The sequence below is a fragment of the Lepidochelys kempii genome, chromosome 1 (assembly GCF_965140285.1).
Source record: "Lepidochelys kempii isolate rLepKem1 chromosome 1, rLepKem1.hap1, whole genome shotgun sequence".
Lineage (NCBI taxonomy): Eukaryota > Metazoa > Chordata > Testudines > Cheloniidae > Lepidochelys > Lepidochelys kempii.
In genome coordinates this window covers 206,342,511-206,366,194 of record NC_136380.1, presented here as the reverse complement: position 1 = coordinate 206,366,194, position 23,684 = coordinate 206,342,511, and the positions used below count along the sequence as shown (strand labels likewise).

Sequence of the window (23,684 nt, the reverse complement as noted above, 5' to 3'; positions counted from 1 at the left end):
AGTTTACAACTTTAAAATGTATTGAATGACAGCCTTCTTTTTTTTGGGCAATCCTCTGTGGCGGAGTGGCTGGTTGGCCGGAGGCCCCCCCACTGCATTCTTGGGCATCTGGGTGTGGAGTCTATGGAACTTGGGGAGGAGGGCGGTTGGTTACACAGGGGCTGTAGTGGCAGTCTGTGCTCCAGCTGCCTTTGCTGCAGCTCAACCATACACTGGAGCATACTGGTTTGGCCCTCCAGCAGCCTCAGCATTGAATCCTGCCTCCTCTCATCACGCTGCCGCCACATTTGAGCTTCAGCCCTGTCTTCAGCCTGCCACCTCTCCTCCTGGTCATTTTGTGCTTTCCTGCACTCTGACATTATTTGCCTCCACGCATTTGTCTGTGCTCTGACAGCATGAGCTCGGAGAACATGTCATCGCGAGTGCATTTTTTTTTCTTTCTAAGCTTCACTCGCCTCTGGGAAGGAGAAGATCCTGTGATCATTGAAACACATGCAGCTGGTGGAGAAAAACCAAAGGGACAGCGGTATTTAAAGACACATTTTATAAAACAGTGGCTACACTCTTTCAGGGTAAACCTTGCTGTTAACATTACATACATAGCACATGTGCTTTTGTTACAAGGTCGCATTTTGCCTCCCCCCACCGCGTGGCTACCCCCTCAACCTTCCCCCCTCCCTGTGGCTAACAGCGGGGAACATTTCTGTTTAGCCACAGGCAAACAGCCCAGCAGGAATGGGCTCCTCTGAGTGTCCCCTGAAGAAAAGCACTCTATTTCAACCAGGTGACCATGAATGATATCTCACTCTCCTGAGGATAACACAGAGAGATAAAGAACGGATGTTGTTTGAATTCCAGCAAACATACACTGCAATGCTTTGTTCTACAATGATTCCCGAGTACGTGTTACTGGCCTGGAGTGGTAAAGTGTCCTACCATGAAGGACGCAATAAGGCTGCCCTCCCCAGAAACCTTTTGCAAAGGCTTTAGGACTACATCTAGGAGAACCGCGAATGCCAGGGCAAAGTAATCCTTTCACATGCTTGCTTTTAAACCATGTATAGCATTTTAAAAGGTACACTCACCAGAGGTCCCTTCTCCGCCTGCTGGGTCCAGGAGGCAGCCTTGGGTGGGTTCGGGGGGTACTGGCTCCAGGTCCAGGGTGAGAAACAGTTCCTGGCTGTCGGGAAAATCGGTTTCTCCGCTTGCTTGCTGTGAGCTATCTACAACCTCCTCCTCCTCATCATCTTCTTTATCCCCAAAACCTGCTTCCGTACTGCCTCCATCTCCATTGAAGGAGTCAAACAACACGGCTGGGGTAGTGGTGGCTGAACCCCCTAAAATGGCATGCAGCTCATCATAGAAGCGGCATGTTTGGGGCTCTGACCCGGAGCAGCCGTTCGCCCCTCTGGTTTTCTGGTAGGCTTGCCTCAGCTCCTTCAGTTTCACGCGGCACTGCTTTGGGTCCCTGTTATGGCCTCTGTCCTTCATGCCCTGGGAGATTTTGACAAAGGTTTTGGCATTTTGAAAACTGGAACGGAGTTCTGATAGCACGGATTCCTCTCCCCAAACAGCGATCAGATCCCGTACCTCCCATTCGGTCCATGCTGGAGCTCTTTTGCGATTCTGGGACTCCATCATGGTCACCTCTGCTGATGAGCTCTGCATGGTCACCTGCAGCTTGCCACGCTGGCCAAACAGGAAATGAGATTCAAAAGTTCGCGGTTCTTTTCCTGTCTACCTGGCCAGTGCATCTGAGTTGAGAGTGCTGTCCAGAGCGGTCACAATGGAGCACTCTGGGATAGCTCCCGGAGGCCAATACCCTCAAATTGTGTCCACAGTACCCCAAATTCGAGCTGGCAAGGCCGATTTAGGTGCTAATCCACTTGTCAGGGGTGGAGTAAGGAAATCGATTTTAAGAGCCCTTTAAGTCGAAATAAAGGGCTTCATCGTGTGGACGGGTGCAGGTTTACATCGATTTAATGCTGCTAAATTCGACCTAAAGACCTAATGTAGACCAGGGCTTAGGGTTACCTAACTATGACAAGCCTTTTACCCTTTTCTGTCACGAACAATCTGCTTGTGCCTTCGGGGTTCTTACTCAGGAGCACAGTGACAGAAATCGCCCGGTGGCTTATTTTTCTGTAACCTTGGACCCTGTAGCCCAGGGTTTACCCCCTTGCCTATGCGCTGTAGCTGCTGCAGTGCGCCTGGTCGAGATGTCTGAGTCCCTTGTCCTCCGCTCTCCTCTCACTCTCATGGTTCCCCATTCTGTGGAAACTCTCCTTCTGCAACGCAACACTGCTCATCTCTCCTCTGCTTGCCTCACTAGGTATGAACTTTTTGCTGCTTTCAGCCTCACATATCACTATTAAGCGCTGCTCCCGGTTAAACCCTGCTACCCTCCTTCCTTTACCTAGTGATGGTGAACCCCATGACTGCCTTGCAACTGTCTCCACTATCACTGTCCCGCGCCCCGACCTTTCAGATGTACCTCTCCCTAACTCTGACCTCGTATTATTCACTGATGGGTCCTGTTATAGAAATGACCAAGGCCACCTTCTTGCAAGGTACGCTGTGGTCTCTCTCTCTGAGACCATAGAAGCTGCGCCCTTACCCTCTGTGACCTCTGCCCAGGTGGCTGAACTGATTGCTCTAACCCGTGCCTGCTTTCTAGCCGAGGGGCTCTCTGCCACTATTTTTACTGATTCTCGGTATGCCTTTGGGGTTGTGCATGACTTTGGCACCCTCTGGCAGGCTCGAGGTTTTCTTACCTCTGCTGGTACCCCTATCAAGAATGGCCCCTACATTGCCGCCTTCCTGTATGCAGTTTTACTACCATCTGCCTTGGCAATTGTTAAGTGTACTGGCCACTCAGCGGCAGACACCAAGGTGGCAAAAGGTAATGCACTTGCTGATGCTGCTGCAAAACATGCCGCCACTATAAAACCTTCACCAGAAGCGTTTCTTGGTCCCCTCTCTGTCTCTGTAATGCCACCATCCCTGTCTCATCTCGCTCAGCTCCAGGATTCTGCCCCAGAAACAGAAAGACTCCTGGAGTGCTTTGGGTTGCTCTTTGCATTCTGATTCCCTTTGGCGATCGCCCACCGGTACCTTTGTAGCCCCCCTCTCACTCTACCCATCTCTAGCCGCCCTGCTACATGGTGTTTCGCATGTCGGCAAGGAGGGGATGGTTTCTGCTATGAGTAAGGTGGAGTGGTGGGCTCCCCTTTTCAGCTCCTTTGCAACCTGCCACTGAGCCGCTTGTGTTACTTGTCAAAGCCACAATGTAGGCAAATCTGTAAAAGTAACACAAGGGTTCTGGGGTTTGCCTCAAGCACCTTTCCTACACTGTCAACTTGATTTTGTACAAATGCCAAAGTGTCAGAAATATGAATTCATTTTAGTTATAATATGTCTGTTTTCAGGTTGGATTGAAGCCTTTCCCTGTCGCAAAGCTGATTCATTGTCCGTTGCAAAATGTCTGTTAAACCACATTATCCCTACCAAGGGAATTCCTGCCACTTTGTCTAGTGACCAGGGAACATATTTTACTGGAAAAATTGTTCAACATCTAAACCAGGTATTACATGTCACCCACCTGTTGCACTGCCCTTACCATCCACAGAGTGCAGGGGCAGTTGAAAGGCGAAATGGTGTGCTTAAAAATAAGCTGGCAAAAATCTGTAGTTCCACAGGGTTAAACTGGCCAGCTGCTTTACCACTGGCCCTTATGGAAATTCGGTCATCCCCATCCCAGAGACACAAATTGAGTCCATTTGAAATCATCATGGGACGCCCTATGCGAACAATGGCTACTATTACCCCAGCCCCAGACCTAAACCTAACTCACAGCACGCTCCTCCAGTACAGCAAAGGGTTAATGCAAGCTGTGAGCTCCTTCCATTCGCAGGTGCGAGCAGCTTGGCCCACGGAACCCACCTCTGCTGCCTGTCACACTCTGAGCCTGGTGATTGGGTCTACCTGCGGCACCACCTTCGGAAGCACACCTTGGAACCCCGGTGGAAGGGTCCATACCAGATACTGCTCACCACCCAGACAGCAGTGAAATTATCCGGCATCGCTGCATGGAGCCACGCCTCACAGTGTAAGCCAGCACCACCTCAAGGGGACCAAGCACCTCTGCAAGACCACGCAGAACCAGCTTCAACCCCAGAAGACAAAGAGGAACAGCCGGCAATACCTTACAATCTGCGCTCTTGTAAGGGTTGCCAGAAGCAGAGGGTAAGCAGACAGCAGGACCCAACAAACAAGAAGCAGTAGCGAGCCTAGCGCCTGATGCCTGGTGGACATAAAACCGTGACTGCGGTTCCCTCGAAAGGGGTTGTCGGAACCAGAAAGGGTCCTGCTTCCAACATGTGTCCTTTGAGAAGCTTAATCCTCAGCTACTGTGTCCTGAGGGTCTGGGGAATCCAGAGTGACAGTGACAATTCTTTCATCCAACAACAGGTGCAGATAGCCCAGATCCTGAATATTTCTAATTGCTGGGTCTGCAGCCACATCCCAGCTCACTCACAAGCTAGTATCCCCACCATGGCAATCCCTTTGAATTCCTCAGAGCTTGCTGGAGAACCCTATCCACTTGAAAGGACATGGAAGGAAAATGACACTTGGGGGCTGGGAAAAACATATGTTCCTAAACTTATAAGTGTGGTGAAAGGAAAGGGCCACTGGTGCTGGGTGTGTAATGGGACAGGGCTGAATCTAGGGAGGAGCAGCTGTCTCCAATACATCGTGTCCCATGGTGTATGGGACTATTCAAACAAGGTTGGAGAATGGCGAACCGGGTATGGAAAGATAAACTTCCTCTCAACCTGGGATCAAACCAAAGATTCAATCTCTTGCTCCCCCTACAGCCTCCCTGAGAAAAACAGCACCATCTACAAATGTCATGTGAATGCTACCTCTTCTCCCAGTGAAAATCATCCTGTGCCCTTTGGGAGATACTATTCCTCCTTCGTAAATTCTTACATGTCAAAGGGTTGCAGTCAACCCTTCCCAGCTTTAATGGGACATCATTGGGTTTGTGGGGAAAATGCTTACACTGTGTTACCAGCAAATTGGTCAGGTATCTGTTATCCTGCTCAGCTTTTCCCACAATTCCGGGTGCTTCAATCCCTCCCACGAAATCAGGCGAAAAAGGAGGGACTTCCCAGATGCTAAATGGTATGTGGATAACATAAGCCCCCTAACTTGGGAAGAAGCTGTTGGCATTTCTTTAGTCCCAGTAGGGGGTGTAATCCACCATGCAAAAAGGCTTTTAAGGTTACAAGTGGTGGTTGAGATCATGGCCAATGAAACAGGAGAGAGCTTAAAAGCTCTAGCCAAAGAAGCAGGAGCGGTCCAACAAGTGGCCCTCCAAAACCGTCGGGCATTAGATATAATACTGGCAGCCAAAGGAGGGACCTGTGCTCTAATTGGAACAGAATGCTGTGTATACATACCTGATAATACTAATGAGGTAATAAATCGTGCTAGCCATCTGGAGCAAATTGCATACCTTCCCCACGAAGAACCAAGTTCCTTGTGGAAATGGATAAGTAACTTATTCAATTTCTCTAGTCTGGGAAACTGGTTGTTTCAAGGAATCCTGACTATCCTATTTGGAATTCTAATAATCTTTGTGTGTTTTCAATTGATTTCTTGTTGTATCCAAAACTGCACAAGACACACCATCCATCAGGTTACCCCTAACCAGAGTGCTAATCTAATGTTGTTAAATGTCACCAGTGAAAGTAATGAAAAAGAACGATTGATGTATGGAATCCAGTAAGTCATTGGTCATGGGCGTAGCCTTGACCAAAAGGGGGGATTGTGGAAGTATAACATTGTATAAGTATAACATTGTATAAGGGGACATGCTGGATACATTGTATATGAGAGGGCATGCCAAAACATGTTACAAAGTATCTGAGGGAGCACACGTAGGGATAGTTAGCTTTTGAATGGAGAAGCAATTAAAATAGAGCCAGCACGTCTAAGAAGCAGGCATCAGAATGGAAGGTGTGAAGGGCAATTAGTTAAGTTAACTGGAAGCTGTTAAAGGAGATTGTTAAGGGTGGCAGGTAATTGAAGATACGTGACTGGTCTCAGGGATCTCGAAGGGTGGTGACTAAAATCTTTTTCTTCTTTTGTCTGTAACTTCCCTGTAACTTGTTCTCCAAAAAGCTGTATAAATTAAGAGACACAAGCCCCACTCGGGGGGCTAACTTCTAAATGTATTAGCAGAGCAGCTTTGCTAATAAAACAGAGTGGTCTGATAAATTGTGAGTCTGAGTCAAACTTTGACAGCATGAAGGGGCATATGAATGTTTACCATATCTGGCATGTAAATACCTTGCAACGCTGGCTACAAAAGTGCCATGGGAACGCCTGTTCTCACTTTCAGGTGACGTAAATAAGAAGCAGTCAGCAATATCTCCCGTAAATGTAAACAAACTTGTTTTTCTTAGCAATTGGCTGAGCAAGAAGTAGGACTGAGTAGACTTGTAGGCCCTAAAGTTTTACATGGTTTTGTTTTTGAGTGCAGTTATGTAACAAAAAATCTACATTTGTAAGTCACACTTTCACAATAGAGATTGCACTACAATACTTGTATGAAGTGAATAGAAAAATACTACTTTGTTTGTTTATCATTTTTACAGTGCCAATATTTTTAATCAAAAATAATATTAAGTGAACACTGTGCATCCGATGAAGTGAGCTGTAGCTCACGAAAGCTTATGCTCAAATAAATTTGTTAGTCTCTAAGGTGCCACAAGTACTCCTTTTCTTTTTACTGTACACTTTGTATTCTGTGTTATAATAGAAATCAATATATTTGAAAATGTAGAAAAACATCCAGAAATATTTAATAAATTTCAATTGGTATTCTATTGTTTAACAGTGTGATTAATTGCTATTAATTTTTTTAATCACAGTTAATTTTTTTGAGTTAATCGCCTGAGTTAACTGCGATTAATCTACCCCCCTAGAAAAAGCTGGTCTGGCGAGATCTGATAGCAGGATCCTGGGTGACATACCTTTTTTAACTTATGTGACCTCTTGGAAACTCTGAAACCATAAGAGGCACTGTCCTTGGCTCCATCCAAAGAACTTGAATCCTTAATCAATAGAATCTATTTTGGCAGTGCCTTATAGGGTGCCTGTATAAGATGACCCACTTTCTGGCCTAGGGTTTAATATCAGACTTCAGAATAGAGGGAGGCTTCCGGGCTCCAGTACCTCTTTTCTACTCCTGAGATATCAGAACCTCTTCCAGAAGCAGTTTCTGGTACAGAGTCTTATAGTCCCTTTAGAAAATGCTTATCACAGCCCTTAGCTGGGGTGCCTTCCCCAGGGCGTGAGAAACACTTGTCATGTCTATCTGAACCAGAGACCATCCAAGGTTAAGAGGAACACCTGCTGAACCCCACCTCACTCCCTCCCAGATAGGTTCATCATCTTGTGGAGGACACCAGGCAACCTAAGAACACCCAAAGTTTGGCAAGATCATTGCAAAATTAAAACAATTTTTTTCAGACACAATGCAACTATATTTAAAGCTGTTTTAAATAACATGATAAAAGAGAGAGGTGGTTTTTTGCTTCTTCCATCTATCCAAGAACAAAGAAGGGGGCAAGATATTTTTACTTCAATCTATGGAACATTGTAATCAGGTGCTCCTGCTCAAAAATGGTCCCAGGGCTAGGCAAGCAACTACTGCAGTGCGGTTCTGTAGAGGCCATGTCATGAAGGAGATTTTTTTTTTTTATAAAATAAGCTTCAGGGCTTTGACAGAGTGGAAACCCTGGGCCCAAATCCCCACCGCCACCTCCTGTTTTTGAAGGTAGATTCAGGCTGGCTGGTTCTAATTAGGATCAAGACTGCTGACAATGCAGTTCCTATGGATATTTTCCACACTACACCACTCTGCAGCTCACACTGAGAATTGCCAGCCAAAGGAATTCCTGCAACTGTGGATTTCATGGAAGTTTAGCTTTAGTGTTTAAATAAACTTTAAAACCACAAGCCTCCATTCCCCCCTTTCCTAGAAAAAGTGAATAATTAACTCTGCATCCTCTGTGACCTCCACGATAGTAATGCTAATGAGGTTACAGAGTAAATCTTCAGAGCACAGGACATAGTTGCACAATGGTACCTGGATAGAAGATTAAATGCCTGCAATACATTTCAGAAGAACACAGGCTACGTACATCCACCACTAAGGCTCAGGGCAAGAAGGCTGCATTGCACAAATTAGATGCAGAAAGACATTTCCAACAAACTATATGCAACTCTGAGAAGATCTGATATGGATAATGAGAACATTCACAGTTACATTAGCTAGGATTTAAACAGTTAGAAAGGAAATAAAACCCTGGTGTATAGGGGATGAGCTTACCTCTAACTGAAAAAACAAACAAACAAAAAACCACCAAACTTCAGTGAGCTGGATATTCCATTGTCCACCATGGTGTTTCTTGCACATGCCTCTGAATCATGCGGTTTCAGAGGTTACCAAATTAGCTGGCCACGGGTGTGACAATTCCTATGTCAATTAATATTAAGCTCCATAAACTGCATTTAAAAAAGGGAGTGTAGCAGAGTTAAGTTGGGGCCAATAGGCCTAGTGGGCAGGCCACACCTCAACAGTCTTCCAGTATTGGGATGGCCTTGCCTGGCAATCTGAGAGCCTAGTGGCCAAGTTATAGTCTCCCATCCGCTGATGTTCCCTGGGTTCCCCCAGTCAGTGGAGGGGGTAGGAGGGAAGGGTAGTCTTAGCCATACCATTGGGGTCTGTAAACCCCGTCACAGGGAGTGAGTTACAAAACCTACCATGAAGAGAATTTGTTTTAATCCAGGGAAGATACGTTTTTAGGGAAGGTGTAAATATTTCCAACAACATCAGGAACCCAAACATTGTATCAAGCTGTCTTCTTTCATATGCATCACACATCGATATCTACAGGTTTCAGAGTAGCAGCCGTGTTAGTCTGTATTTGCAAAAAGAAAAGGAGTACTTGTGGCACCTTAGAGACTAACCAATTTATTTGAGCATAAGCTTTCGTGAGCTACAGCTCACTTCATCGGATGCATTCAGTGGAAAGTACAGTAGGGAGATTTATATACACAGAGAACATGAAACAATGGGTGTTACCATACACACTGTAATGAGAGTGATCACTTAAGATGAGCTATTACCACCAGGAGAGCGGCGGGCGGCGACCTTTTGTAGTGATAATCAAGGTGGGCCATTTCCAGCAGTTGACAAGAACATCTGAGGAACAGTGGGGGGTGGGGGAGGGAAATAAACATGGGAAAATAGTTTTACTTTGTGTAATGACCCATCCACTCCCAGTCTCTATTCAAGCCTAAGTTAATTGTATCCAGTTTGCAAATTAATTCCAATTCAGCAGTCTCTCATTGGAGTCTGTTTTTGAAGTTTTTTTGTTGAAGAATTGCAACTTTTAGATCTGTAATCGATTGACCAGATGCTCCGTTTCCCCATGTTTATTTCTCCCACCACCACCCCCAGCCATCTAGATTGTTCAGCCATCTAACTGCTGCATCATTGAGCACAGCAAGGTGGTGCAGTCCACCCTCCAATCGTCTAATTCTGCACTCCTCCACCATGGGTCTGATTGTCTGCATTGCTGCCCCACAGCCACGCTGTGAGGATTGGACTTACCCGTATTCCTGCATTGTGCCAGCCACTCTGGACGTTCCAATCAGCAGCCTGTTAAAGCATAGTCCAGGGACCGCATCCCAGGTTGCAAACAGGTAGATGAAAGTTAGGGCTTCAAAATTTGTCAGCATGCCTGTCTCTCTATCCCAGAGCTGCTGCCACTCTGCGAGGACATAAATGTTAGCCCTGAAATGCGGTTGTTCATCCAAAATGGGCAAGAGCAATACTGTATGTGCAACCCTTCCTGCCAATGCTGCATTGTAATTTTCACTTTACTGACACTCATTCAGGAAGCAATTAAAGGGCAGAGGGTATATTTTGGAGGCAAGTATCTGCCCACATTTTTGGGCAGTGAATGTTTGGCTGGGCTGAAGGTCAATAAGGGAAGTAGTTTTAAGGATTCTAATCTCAAAGAGAAGTGGAAAGTAAGAGCAAGACACACTGAATTGGTTACAATTCATGTTGATTTGTGGCCTCAAAGACTTCCTATGAACTATACCGAAGGCACTCTGGCCCCTTTGCTGAAATCACCTCCACCACTGCAGTTTTGAAGGCAGTGGCAACACTCACAGAAACTCTAGGTACCGTAAGACAGCTTGACTTGTATGCAATGGTCTTGTTGGGCTGCTAGAGCACAGATCTTGGGTAAAATTATCTAAATCACTTTTGAAAAGAGGACTAGGGTTCCTAAGACATTTAGGTGTTTAAACAAATTACCCTTGGCAACTATAAGAAGCTAGAGATTGTGTAACTTTACTTACACCCAAAACAAGATGTTCTCTTTTAATAGATATAGTGAACTAAAATTTGGCCCTTGCTTATATCAGTGAGGTGCCATGGATGGAACTGAGGGCAACATTTGAGGCCACGTATTCTCTGTAAGTGTGATATATAGAGGTACAAGGGGTGGGGCTGTTGAGGGGATGGGTTCTGTTTTGGGATCTCCACAACAGGCTTTTGCTCTGCTTGGGGGGGCTTATTTGATGCTATTCTGATTTTTATTTTTTCCAGGTTGAGCTGTAGGGACTGTGTTAATTCTTAATTGCACATGATTATTTAACACAGTATATGTCTAGCATGTGTATGTCTTCTACAGACTACCTTGCAGGGATGATAACATGGTTTTTCAGGTTTGAGGGCTTTCCTAGTATAAGTAGTTAGAGTTTAACATGAGTTTAAGCTCCCAGGCTCATCTAATTACTTATGCTAAACAATCTGTTCCACCTTGCGTTTTGCTGTTATGCTGGGATTACCTTTCCTAGACCTGAAGAAGAACTCTGTGTGGCTCAGAAGCTTGTATCTCACCAACAGAAATTGGTCCAATAAAAGATATTACCTCACCCATCTAGGACAGGCTAGGAGACTGCATCTGTTCTTGTCAGATGTGATTCATCATGACACTTCATGCTGCCCTTGCCTCTGGGTTAGAACACTGTGTGACGGGGTGGATCAACCACACACTGGGCCAACGGGAACTGACCAATCACTGTGGGCCCAGGAGACCATGCCCCCTCACCCCTACTGTGCATGCTCCAAGTGGAGGAGACAGATAAAAGTAGGCAGCCCAGCTCAGGCAGGGCTGGCAGAGGAAAAGGAAAGACACATGTTGCAGAGGAACCTGTGATTCTCCAGGTCATTGGGACCATGGACCTGGACTACGCTGGGGACAACCAGCTGACCATGGAGACTGACTGGAACGCTGAGCTGCTGCCAGCCAAGGAGATGCCCGAGATTGGCCTTATGGTAGGAAGTGACCCAGAGAATGTATTAGAAGCCAATGTCTGAACCCTTAAGAGGGAATTTTCTGGTTCCTAGGGCCCTGGGTCAGAACCTGGTGGAGTAGGGTGGGCCCAGATTCCCCTACATCGCCCTGCAGTGCCACTAGGCATGGCTACTGGGGGCCCTAGCTAGAGACTGAGTGTTTGCTCTGTCCCGCCCCAGGGGCTGCAGATTGTTTGCTCTGCCCTGCCCCAGGGGCTGCAAACTGATTAGTTACTCGACCCCACCAGGGTCCTTGAGTCCCTCATGGCAACTGTTTGACCCAACAGGGAATCCAGACGATTGTGTGACCAGGTGTACTACTAACCCCACAATGGGCCAGTGGAGGTGGCTGTGCTTGCTGCCCTCCCCCACCCCCACCTCCCCCACGCCCATGACACACTGCACTATACCTCACACTAGGGCTGATTCTGAAAATCCCTCTAAGCTATTGGCCCAGTATGGTGTTAAACAAAATGGCCAGATAAAAACATATTACACCAGCTCTCTGTACTCTACACTTGTGCCCTGTCCATTCCAGATCCATATCAAGGTCCTGGCCCTTATCTTTAAAGCCCTCAGTGAGCAAAGGGAGTTGTGCCATTTCTAGCGCCTGGAGCAAGACTGTACAGGTCTTTCCATAATGACAAAGTGCCCAAACAGCCCAGCTACATCTGCAGGAAATCAACCACACAGATAAGTCCCTCTTAAGGAGGTGGCTTAAACCAAGGAAGAAACCAAGGCCCCTTTTTCCAGCTAGTAAAGCTGTGGTGCTTGACTTTTGTATACGGCACCTAGATATACAACTGTTGTGTGCATTAAACAGAGAGATTTTTTCTTGTCATTCAGAGAGAGAAAAGAGACACTCAAGTTCAGGGAGAAAAAGAAAGAAGAGAGGGGTGTAATTATCCAGGTGAGCTCATTATATGACTTCATGAATGGGCATGACATTTCATGATTGCAGGAAGCTACTATTTATCACCGCTTATTTAGCAGCCAGGTCTAGCTGAGATTTTATTGTTACACTGTCAAACACGGAGAAGCTGAGATACCTCCAATGAGAGCATTAATCAGTATTGGTTCTAGAGTGTTGCTGACAGCAATGAGTGAACCTCAAAAGGTGTGGAGGTTCAGACTAGCATGGAAGAGTATGGACACTTCTCCACTGACCTGGGTCATGCTTAGTCTGTAATAAGAGTAATATACTGAGACTCAGTATTAAAGTAAAGAGCAGGCAGATTTATTAGATGCATCTAGTGTGACTAGTCATCTAGGGCCTAAAATTAACTAAAGTTCTAGTGTCCTGTGCCAGCACACATTAGGGCTTGTGCCAAACCTGCCTAATTCTTCAAAAGCTGTCTCTCCTGCAGTGTTCCCAAAGTCTCAGTGAGGAACACAGATGGGATCTTTCCAAAACATCATTTGTCCAAACTCTGAGGTTTCTGGTTGCCCATAGGGTCTTCAAAGAAAAATGGGACAGGAAAGATCTGAACTACTAATGGAAAACTCAAGCAGAAAAAACCCCCATCCTTTATGTAAATAAACAGAAATCTAGGCATGTGTTCATTATCCATCAGGATGAAGGAAAAAAAGGACACAAACCCAATTTCTTCTTTTTGTTTGTGTGTGTCAGTGTGGATCCCACAGTAGGTGCACAGATGCCTCATGTGCATGATGAGATTGAAGTCTTCTGAATAGCAGGGTCCATCAGGGCCATGCATGCACCTGACCTTCCTTGTGCTCCCATGTAAGGATGTGAAGGGTGGGACAGCCACAGCCCCTCACTTGATTTCGCTTAGTGCCTGTGGCAGTGAGACAGAACCCAGTAAGTGTCCGACCCACTTCTCTCTTGAGACACACTAAACCAGTTCTTTTTCAAACTATTAGGTGAAGAAATCTTATCTTCACACTTTCGTCTAAAGGACATTCCTTCTTAAAGAAGATGTGTGTGTGTGTGTGTGTGTGGGGAGGGGGCGGATTGATTGGCAATCCCCTTGTACACCTCCTTTACAATGGGGTGAGGTGCTTTGTGCCAACTGCCACCCTTCATGGCAGACTCCAAACCCTGCGACAGGCTGATCTCCATCAAGGACAGACACAGCTGATGTCTTTTCTGCCTAGGACAGGGCCATATCCCAGACAGGTGCTCTGTGTACAAGTCCTTCTCCTGCAGTACCCTAGAGCAGTCCATGTGGGTCACTTTGGACCCAGAGGTGACAGTTATGACCAGAGCAAGACTGGATAAACCAGCACTGGTCAGTGCTCCCTTGAGTGCACTTTTGACCACTCGGTTGGGCACTGGAAACAAGGCAAAGAGGACACCAACAGAGTTGACACCCAGCACCTAAACATGAGTGAAGTCCTTAGCATACAAGACCTCTGCACCAACAGCCTCGGCACTGACTGCCTTGGTAGTGACAGTCTTGGCACCAATTACCTCAGCACCGATAGCATCAGTGCCAATTATTCTGATTTCTATACGGGCTACCTTGACACCAGCACTTTGGGCATTAAGCCAGCAACTATGCCTGTTCAAAATGGGACTCTTGTAATTGGACCAAGCTTAAACATAGTTCTGAATCAAAGGGAAGTTCCAGAAGGAGGACTGTCAAGGTTCCTTCCCCACTCTGAACTCTAGGGTACAGATGTGGGGACCTGCATGAAAAACCCCCTAAGCTTATTTTTACCAGCTTAGGTTAATACTTCCCCAAGGTACAAACTATTTTACCTTTTGCCCTTGGACTTTATTGCTGCCACCACCAAGCATCTAACAAATATTTAACCGGGAAAGAGCCCACTTGGAAATGTCTTTCTCCCCAAAATCCTCCCAAACCCTACACCCCCTTTCCTGGGGAAGGCTTGATAAAAATCCTCACCAATTTGCATAGGTGAACACAGACCCAAACTCTTGGATCTTAAGAACAATGAAAAAGCAATCAGGTTCTTAAAAGAAGAATTTTAATTGAAGAAAAAAAGTAAAAGAATCACCTCTGTAAAATCAGGATGGTAAATACCTTACAGGGTAATCAGATTCAAAACATAGAGAATCCCTCTAGGCAAAACCTCAAGTTACAAAAAGATACAAAAACAGGAATATCCATTCCATTTAGCACAGCTTAATTTATCAGCCATTTAAACAAAACAGAATCTAACTCATATCTAGCTAGATTACTTATTAAGTTCTAAGACTCCATTCCTGTTCTGTCCCCGGCAAAAGCATCACACAGACAGAGAGAGCCTTTGTTTCTCCCCCCCTCCCCCGCCCCCTCCAGCTTTGAAAGTATCTTGTCTCCTCATTAGTCATTTTGGTCAGGTGCCAGCGAGGTTATCCTAGCTTCTTAACCCTTTACAGGTGAAAGGGTTTTTCCTCTGGCCAGGAGGACTTTAAAGGTGTTTACCATTCCCTTTATATTTATGACAAGGACATAATACATCATTCCTTTAAGGGCAAAGCCCCACAGCAGTTGGGCAAAGCAAGAAACCCAGCACCTATACTGGTACCATGATGGAGTTGAGCAAGGACCTGAGGTATCCATATAACCTCAAAAGATTATCCTTATATCAAAAAGTCAACCAGCACCAGATCTGGCACTGACTCCATACCACCCGTCCATGCCACCCTTTGAAGAGTAGATAAACTCCTCCTTGCTGAGACTGAGCACAGATTCTTCTTCCTTGCCATTAGAATATGACCCTTAGGAGGGTTCCAGGGAGGCCCCATTCAGAGCACCACCCCAACTTGCATGGGATTGACTCTGAGCCCAGCCAGTCTCAAACAGGCCAGTACCTGTACGGCATGCCACATGGACCATAGTGGCCTTACTGGGGAGTGTGCTACCTTGTTTTGAGGAGCAGCTCAACTTCCCATGCACCTAGGAAGAGAAGATCCCAATTCCCAGTTTCTTCACTTGCTAAGCCACCCACAACTGAACCAGACATGGGCCCAGAGGAGGAGGAGACAACAGAGGGACGACTACGACAACCCCTGTTTCTACCCAAAAATTCTCCTCACTGCTGGACAAGGCAGTAACACCAGCACCCACTCACCCTTGCAATGGATGACTTTGAGCCACTTTAGAATCCCACTCCTTATTAATGAAAGGATTCTAGAACTGGCCACAGCACTGCAGCCCCCAGCCACTTGTCTTTCCACCTCCAAGTGGGTGGAAGAAAGGTATCAGGTGCCTCTGAAATCCTTCAAGCTCTTTTACACCCACCCAAACCCAGGGTCCTTGGTCGTCCCTGCAGTGGAACAGACATCAAAGCTTACTAAAGGCACTCCTGAGGACAAGGACCGTAAGAATTTAGACCTGTTTGGATGCAAGGGATATTCTTCAGCCTCAGTGCAGCTTTGGGTGACAATTATACCAGGTATTATTCAGCCAGTATAATCACCTCATGTGGGACAGAGTCACTCCTTCCTTTCAAAAATCCCACTAGAGTACAGGGATGAAATGAAGGAGAACATCAAGCAGGGGCAGATTGTCATGAGAATGTCACTGCAGTGCAGCCATGGATGCCTTTGATATGGCTACAAGGTTGATGACCACAGCTGTCACAATGAGCCAGGCCTTGTGGCTGTAGGTATTGGACATACCACACAAGTGCATGTCAAGTGCAAGACATGATAGACAACCTGCCTTTCAAGGTGATGGAGCCCTTCAGCCAGGAGGACAGGTGAAGCTCTACATTCCCGCAAGGGCTACATTATGGCCTCTATTACCTACTGAAAGCCCCCGAAGTATCAGCCCCAATAAAGGCAAAGGATGCCTTTCTACTCCTGGGGCTGACAGACAGAGTGCCAGCAAAGGAAGAAACTACATACTCCAGGGGGCTCTCATCTTCTACCTCTTTAGCAAACACAAGACACTCTCAGAGGTAGCAAATTTGACAGGAGCATTGAGAGTCACACTGGAGCTTGCCCTCACCTTTGGGAACCATCTTGCCCCATTCCCTTAGGCCTGGACAGCTATCACAGTTGACAAACAGGCATTAGATATCATTGCTTACGATCACGCTCTACATTTCCATTCACAAACCCCTATCTGCCTGTCCCTCTACTGGGACCCTTCTCACGAGAGTCTGTTACAAAAAGAAGAGGCCTCATCGCTTTGTCTAGGAGCCACTGAAGAGATATGACAGCAGTTCAGGGGGAAAGGTTTCTCATGCTGATATTTCCTCATCCAGAAAAAGAAAGGAGTTTTTGTCCTGTCCTAGGGCTGGGGAAACTGAACACATACTGTGCATATATCACCTTAGATTCAGGATGGGAAGACTTGCCTCCATCATTCCATCTCTGCAGGCTCCAGACAGGTTTGTGGCTCTTGACTTGCAGGATGGTCCATATAGCCGTTCACTCTGCTGACAGGAAGTACCTGAGGTTCACAGGGCCACATCACTGCCAGGACAAGGTACTGCCATTAGGACTGCTCTCCTGAGGCATCCAAAGTGTCTTGCCTAGTGGTGGTATGGGCATTGCATGCCTCTGAAGATATTCACATCTACCCTCACTTAGATAATAGACTGATCAGGGCAGGTCCCAGCAGAGACAGCAAAGTGTCCAGAATATGCTCATTTTCTGTTCGCCCAGCTGGGCCTTTGTTGAAATACAAAAATAGACTCTCATCCCATTACAGACAATAATGCTCATAGCAACCCTAATAATCTCTAGGTCCGTGAGAGCATACCTTCCTGAAGACAGTTTCCTGTCAATGCTGTTGCTAGTGCTTGGGATAGAATCAGACCCTACTACAATGGTATGGAAGTGACTGGAGCTGCTATGCTGTGTGTGCGTGCATGCATGTAAGTGACACTGTTTGCCGGACTTCACCTGTGACTGCTACAACTCTAGCTTGGGTTGGTCTATTCCCCAGAAAAATACCCAATGGACAAGGAGGGCATGGTCCCTCCTCATCTTGTCACAGAACTGAGTTGGTGGAAGGAACCCAGAAACGTGCATGGAAGGGTACTATTTGGTGCACCTTCCTCAACAAAACCTGTTAGAAGCACACCTGGGCCATGTAAAAATGCAGGGGACTTGGTCCCCAGAGGACATCTAGCTCCACATCAATGTTCTGGAGTTCAGAGCAATCACGCAAGCCTCCCTGGCTTTCCTACTCATTCTTCTGTACAGTTTCTGTGATGCCTATTGTATCATTATCTTCATTTAATACCAGGCACTCAAGTTCACCCATCGTAGTATTTAGACTGGTTGTATTTGTATACAAGCATTTATAAAATTTGTTAATATTTAGTGGTCTGCCTTCATGTGATGCAATTGAATGGGTCTTTTTTGTGTTTGACTGTTTCTTTTGAGTTCCTACCTGAACTTTCTCAACTTCTGTCCTCTCCTCTTTACTGGGATATATATAAATCCTCCCCTAAAGGATGTCTCTGTCCAAACTGTGTGCTCCTCTTCACCTGTCAGTTTTTCCCCAGCCCTTAGTTTGAAAATTCCTCTATGACCTTTTTAATTTTATATGCCAGCAATCTGGCTCTGTTTTGGTTTAGGGTCTGATCTGGAAATAAATATAAAATCTCTGCTGATAAAATTTGGAAATCACACAAAAAATAGCAGACAAGTAAATAATTATGAGAATAAAGCAATCTGGATTCTGGATAAACTGGGCCCAGTCAAACAAAATTAGTTTTAATACGGCCAAATGCAAGGCTGTACATTTTGGAACAAGGAATGTAGATCATACCGACAGAATGGGGGGACTGTATCCTGGAAAGCAGAGACTCTGAAAAGGATTTAGGACAAGCAACTGACCATTAGCTCCCAGTGTTAATGTGGTCGTTGGATGTATAAAGAGGGGGAAAATGAATAGAAGTACAGACAGGATTTTACCTCTATATATGTCTTTGGTGAGACTAATACTGAAATATTGGGTCCAATTCTGACATCCACATTTTAAAAAGATCTTGAAAAATTGGAGAGGGTGTAAAAAAGAGCCACAAAAATGATTCAAGGGCTGAAAAAAAATGCCTTCCAGAAAGAGACATAAAGAGCTCAGTCTGTTTAGTTTATTAAAAAGAAGACTGAGCGGTGACTTGATCACTCTGCATAAGTAGAGAAAATATTGGGTGCCGAAGGGCTCTTTGATCTAGCAAAGAAATGCAGAACAAGAACCAATGGCTGGAAGCTGAAGCTGGACAAATTCAAGTTAGAAATAAGGCACAAATGTTTAACAGTGAGGATGATCAACCATTGGAACAAACTACCCATGAGAAGTGGTGAATTCTCCATCTCTTGGTGTCTCAGATCAAGACTGGATGCTACCCCATATGCTTTCTCATGGAAGTAGTTGCCACAGGGATGTTTTGAGGCTGTGAATGGGAGAGGCGGTGCCCACCAGACAATCACTGTAGTAGGGTGTGGGCCATGCTACAAACTGCTGCCTTCAGTAAAGCTGGTGAAAATTCCCTTTGTCGGGCTGTGTGATGTGTAGGTCACAATATTATTTAATTTAGATACAAACCTGGATCCAATCCCTGCATTCTGGGCAAGTTTAGTTCCTAATTCAGATTCAAACTACGCAGCTGCTTTCCTTTTCCTGTAATGGGCCAAAACAAAACCAGAGAGCCAAGAACCCCCTAACTGTGGGGCTCTGATCCCTCTCTAATTTCAACAAAAATATATGTTTAAAAAAAGCAAATATTAATCAATTATTATTATTTTACAGTATGTGTTAGGCATTGTATAAACATAGTCCCTGCTCTAATGATTTTACAATCTAAATAGATGAGAGAGGAAATTGAGGCACGAAGATTTACCCAAGTTGATCAGTGGCAGAACTAGTAATAGCCCCTACATTTCTACTCCTCGCTGTCTTTTATCCACTGGAATACACTCTCTCTGAGGCTAGAGAGAATAATATGATGCTAAGGGCTTGGCTACACTTGTGAGTTACAGTGCAATAAAGGAGTCCCGGGCGCACTAGCTCACTACCCGTCCACACTGGCAAGGCATGTAGAGCGCTCTGACTCCACGGCTACAGCACTGCTGGTACTCCACCTTGGCGAGTGGAATAATGTTTGCTGCGCTTCACTGGAGCGCCGCAGCACCAGTGTGAACAAGGTGTTGCTTTACTGCGCTCTGATGAACCTCTGGAAACGTCCCATAATCCCCTTAAGTCAAGTGGCAATTGTTTGGAATTGGCTGTAGGAATGCGGATATGCCCTTTGAAAGCTCCGTTTCTGACAGCTGGCTGCTTATCTGCTCCGAGACAAAGCAACCATTACTGTGGAATGCTGTGTGTGAGAGAGAGGCGGGGGAGAGGGGGGTCTACTGCTGTCTGAATTTACAAGACAGCATGCTGATATGCTCTTAGGCCCCCCAAAACCCACTCTCTCTCCCCCCACATACACACAACACACTCCCTGTCACACTCCACCCTCTCCCCGCCCATTTGAAAAGCATGTTGCAGCCACTTGCATGCTGGGATAGCTGCCCATAATTCAGCGCACTCAATGCCGCTGCAAGTGCCGCAAATGTGGCCACACCAGTGCGCTTGCAGCTGTCAGTGTGAACAGACTGCAGCGCTTTCCCTACTGTGCTCTACGAAAGCGGGTTTAACTCAAAGAGCTCTACATCTGCAAGTGCAGTCTGGCAGCTTTCGCTACACTCTTAAGGTATGTCTACACTACGAAATTAGGTCGAATTTATAGAAGTCGATTTTTTAGAAAGTGATTTTATACAGTCGATTGTGTGTGTCCCCACTTAAAACCATTAAGACCATTAAGTCAATGGAGTGTGTCCACAGTACTGAGGCTAGTATCAACTTCCAGAGTGTTGCACTGTGGGTAGCTATCCCACAGTTCCCGCAGTCTCCACCGCCCATTGGAATTCTGGGTTGAGATCCGAATGCCTGATGGGCAAAAAACATTGTCCTGGGTGGTTCTGGGTACATGTCATCAGGTCCTCCCCCTTTCTCCCTCCCTTCCTCCCTCCGTGAAAGCAACGGCCGACAATCGTTTCGCGCCTCTTTCCGTGCGGGCACCATATTGCTGTCAGCATCGTCATCCACCCGCCGCTTCTGCTGCCACTCTGCTCTCCTGCTCATGCCATACCACAGCAAGCATGGAGCCCGCTCAGATCATCGTGGCAGTTATGACTGTTCTAAACACCATGTGCATTATCCAGCAGTATATGCAGAACCAGAACCAGACCCTGCAAAAGCAGGTGAGTAGGTGACGGCAGCACAGTGAGGACAGTGATGAGGACATGGACACAGACTTCTCTCAAAGTACGGGCCCCGGCAATTTGCCCATTCTGGTGGCAATGGAGCAGGCTCATACTGTGGAATGCTGATTCTGGGCCCAGGAAGCAAGCACAGACTGGTGGGACCGCATAGTGTTGCAGGTCTGGGATGATTCCCAATGGCTGCGAAACTTTCACATGCATAAGGGCACTGTCATGGAACTTTGTGACTTGCTTTCCCCTGCCGTGAAACACAAGAATACCAGGATGAGAGCAACCCCCACAGTTCACAAGCAAGTGGTGATAGCCCTCTGGAAGCTTGCAACGCCAGACAGCTACTGGTCAGTCGGGAATCAATTTGGAGTGGGCAAATCTACTGTGGGGGCTGCTGTGATCCAAGTAGCCAACGCGATCACTGACCTGCTTCTATGAAGGATAGTGACTCTGGGAAATGTGCAGGTCATAGTGGATGGCTTTGCTGCAATGGGATTCCCTAACTGTGGTGGGGCAATAGATGGAACCCATATCCCTGTCTTGGCACCGGAGCACCAAGGCAGCCAGTACATAAACTGAAAGGGGTACTTTTCAATGGTGCTGCAAGCACTGGTGGATCACAAGGGACGTTTCACCAACATCAATGTGGGACGGCCGGGAAAGGTACATGACTCTCGCATCTTTAGGAACTCTGGTCTGTGGAAACAGCTGCAGCAAGGGACTTTTACTTTCCATACCAGAAAATAACTGTTAGGGATGTTGAAATGCCTATAGCTATCCTTGAGGACGCAGCCTACCCCTTAATGCCATGGCTCATGAAGCCATACACAGGCACCCTGGACAGTAGTCAGGAGCTATTCAACTATAAGCTGAGCAAGTGCAGAATGGTGGTAGAATGTGCATTTGGACATTTAAAAGTGCGCTGGCGCAGTTTACTGACTCGGTTAGACCTCAGCCAAACCAACATTCCCTTGTTATTACTGCTTTCTGTGCGCTCCACAATATCTGTGAGAGTAAGGGGGAGACGTTTATGGCAGGGTGGGAGGTTGAGGTAAATCGCCTGGCCACTGATTACGTGCAGCCAGACACCAGGGCAGTTAGAAGAGCACAGCAGGGTGCGGTGCGCATCAGAGAAGCTTTGAAAACCAGTTTCATGACAGGCCAGGCTACGGTGTGAAAGTTCTGTTTGTTTGTCCTTGATGGAAACCTGCCCCCTTGGTTCACTCTACTTCCCTGTAAGCCAACTGCCCTCCCCTCCCCTCCCCCCTTCGATCACCGCTTGCAGAGGCAATAAAGTCATTGTTGTTTCAAATTCATGCATTCTTCATTAATTCGTCACACAAATGGGGGGATAACTGCCAAGGCAGCCCAGGAGGAGAGGGGGAGGAGGGAAGCACCAGGTGGGGTGGTGGAGGAGGGGAGGACGGGAGGACGGAAGGACAAGGCCACACTGCACTTTAAAACTTATTGAATGCCAGCTTTCTGTTGCTTGGGCAGTCCTCTGGAGTGGAGTAGTTGGGTGCCCGGAGGCCCCCCACTGCGTTCTTGGGCATCTGGGTGAACTTGGGGAGGAGGGTGGTTGGTTACACAGGGGCTGCAGTGGCGGTCTGTGCTCCTGCTGTCTTTCCTGCACCTCAACCATATGCCAGAACATATCAGTTTGATCCTCCAGTAGCCTTAGCATTGCATCCTGCCTCCTCTCATCACGCTGACGCCACCTCTCTTCTTGCTCATCCCTCCTGTCCTCTCGCTCATCTCTCCTGTCCTCGCGTTCATTTTGTGCTTTCCTGGACTCTGACATTGTCTCCCTCAATGCATTGTGCTGGGCTCCTTCAGCATGGGAGGCCTGTTACCCGGGGTTCTTTCCACCCAAAGCTCTTGGTAACTTTTACTCTGTGTGAGGTGGTGTCAGGAAATAAATCAGGGAAGACACGGCCATCCGACCGATAGATGGCTGGCACAAACAGGACAACACAAGAGTGCTTTCACTTAAAGTTAAACTTTACGTAGTCTCAAGCACCTATACACACGTCCGCAACAGGTTAGTAAAACACCCCCAACCCTTGATAATTACCAAAGCTGAGTGTGGCTCTTGAGTGGCACAGCGGCAGCCCGTCTGCCAGTGGGAAACACAAGGTGCATCCAGAGAGAGGGTCCAATCCTGAAGAGTCCCACTACCTCAAACTTTTCCCCCTTATTTATACATTAGTAAAAGAATGACATGTCCCTTAAAGAAAACTTGTTAAGCAAGCAGTTCCAATGGGCAAGCAAGAGGCTCCTTCTGATTATCGATTAACCAGGTGTGGTTTTTTCCAGAGTTTGCAACCTTGAGGCCCCAATAGACATTTCTGGGGCATATCCTGCTCTTCTAAGATGCACGTATCAGCAACTTCAACACAATTCCTATCAGGAAGGATGCGGGGTCAAGCTGCCCTTTCTGTGGCACCCAAAAACCCCCCTCCCCTCCTGTCTTGGTTAAGCTAAGCCTGCTGACTTGGCTAATTTACAGTCTGCTGACTTGGCTGCTTTTAGCAATAAGCAATAAGTGGTTTCAGGCACTTTACTGGTTTGCCAAAGTCTCCCCGTACAGGCCTGCATGAGCTCAGAGAACATTTCATTGCAAGTGTGGTTTTTTCGGCTTCTAATCTTTGATAGCCTCTGGGACGGAGATGATACGTGGAGCAATGAAACATTTGCAGCTGCGGGAGGGAAAAAAGGGAAATTAGTCTTTAAAAAGAGACATTTTAGAGAACAATGGGTAGAATCTTTCACGGTGAACTAAGCTGTTAACATTACATAGCACATGTGCTTTCATTACAAGGTCGCATTTTGCCTCTTATATCGAAAGCCAGCCGGTATGGTGTGAGTGATCGGTGGGCAACAGGATTCGGCTTGTAGGCAGACAGGGTAAGCCACAGTCTTTTGGCTTCTTTAACCTTCCTAACATGTGGGAATGGCTTCAAACAGCAGCGTCCTCATTTCACATACGAAGCACCCGTTGGGCTGGCCCTTTAAAATGGGTTGGTCATTTGAAAGGAGGGG

General features: G+C 46.6%; 1 long non-coding RNA gene across 1 annotated transcript; it reads right to left on the bottom strand.

The window, feature by feature from the left end:
- Nucleotides 1-9,063: 9,063 nt before the first annotated feature.
- Nucleotides 9,064-23,129, bottom strand: LOC140897177 (uncharacterized). Its single transcript, XR_012154691.2, has 3 exons — nt 22,717-23,129; nt 9,692-9,851; nt 9,064-9,280 (listed from the first exon to the last, which is right to left on the bottom strand). It is a non-coding gene; the product is annotated as an uncharacterized LOC140897177 (long non-coding RNA).
- Nucleotides 23,130-23,684: the final 555 nt, after the last annotated feature.